Consider the following 1,194-nt stretch of genomic DNA (forward strand, 5'->3'; position numbering starts at 1 on the left):
GTATTTGATTTATAGTATAGTTTTGTACATTTTTATATTGTTCTGAATGTTTTTTTTGTAAGTTTTTGGTATTGTTTTTTTATTATTCTTTGCATTGTTTTGTATTACTTTGTATTGTTTTTGTTTTTCTATTTTTGCCAGCCATCCATTCATTCAGAAGTTTGGGGAATAAGATCAAACAGCCTTCGAACTAGTATGATTAAGTTGCCCGTGTATATCTCATTATTTGTTTATTATTATTATTATTATGTTATTATTATAATTATTATTATTCTTATTATTATTATTATTTTTATCAATGTTTTTGTTGTTATCGTTACATAAGGCCGCCGAGGTTTAGATAACTAATACAAATGGAGTTTTTGAAAAAAAAAAAAAACATCTCCGGCGAAATTAAAAACACTTGAAAATAATAACGAGAATAATAATTTCATCATTATTACGATTGTTATTATTGTTATTATGATTATTATTATTATTATTCTTGTTGTTATGATTATTATTATTATTATTGTGATTATTATTATTATTCTTGTTATTATTATTATTATTCTTGTTATTATTATTATTATTATTATTATTATTGCGGATGAGAGTGTAGGACGTGGAGGTCGAGCGGTTACTAATATGAAAAAGTAGATCTTGTTTTTTTTTTCTGTTATTTAATGGTAGTAGTAGTAGTAGAAGCAACTGCAGAAGCAGCAGCGGTAGTAGTGGTAGTAGTGGTAATGGTAGTGGTAGTAGTAGTGGCGGTGGCGGTGGCTGTGGTGGTAGCAGCTTTTTGTCGCTAGCAATATCGTTAATGATTTTGATGCCTTACGCATTAATAAACCTGGGCTGTTTTTTCCTATAAAAAATCTATTCACAATGATTAATTAAGTCATCACGTATGTATGTATGCATGTGTGTGTGTGTGTGTGTGTTTGTTTGTTTGTGGGTGTGTGTACGTGTATGTATGTGTGTGTATGTGCGTTTATGTGTATATATATTTATGTATGTGTATGTGCGTGCAGTTATGTGTACGTGTGATAGTGTTTATATTGATCTAAACTATAAAAAACTCACACAAACGCAGACAAACAAGCAAACAAACATGCCTACAAACAAGCAAACAAACATGCCTACAAACAAGCAAACAAACATGCCTACAAACAAGCAAACAAACATCTGTATTTTCTTCTTTTGTTCGTTTGT

The sequence above is a fragment of the Helobdella robusta genome, assembly GCF_000326865.2.
Source record: "Helobdella robusta unplaced genomic scaffold HELROscaffold_85, whole genome shotgun sequence".
In the NCBI taxonomy this organism is placed as follows: Eukaryota; Metazoa; Annelida; class Clitellata; order Rhynchobdellida; family Glossiphoniidae; genus Helobdella; species Helobdella robusta.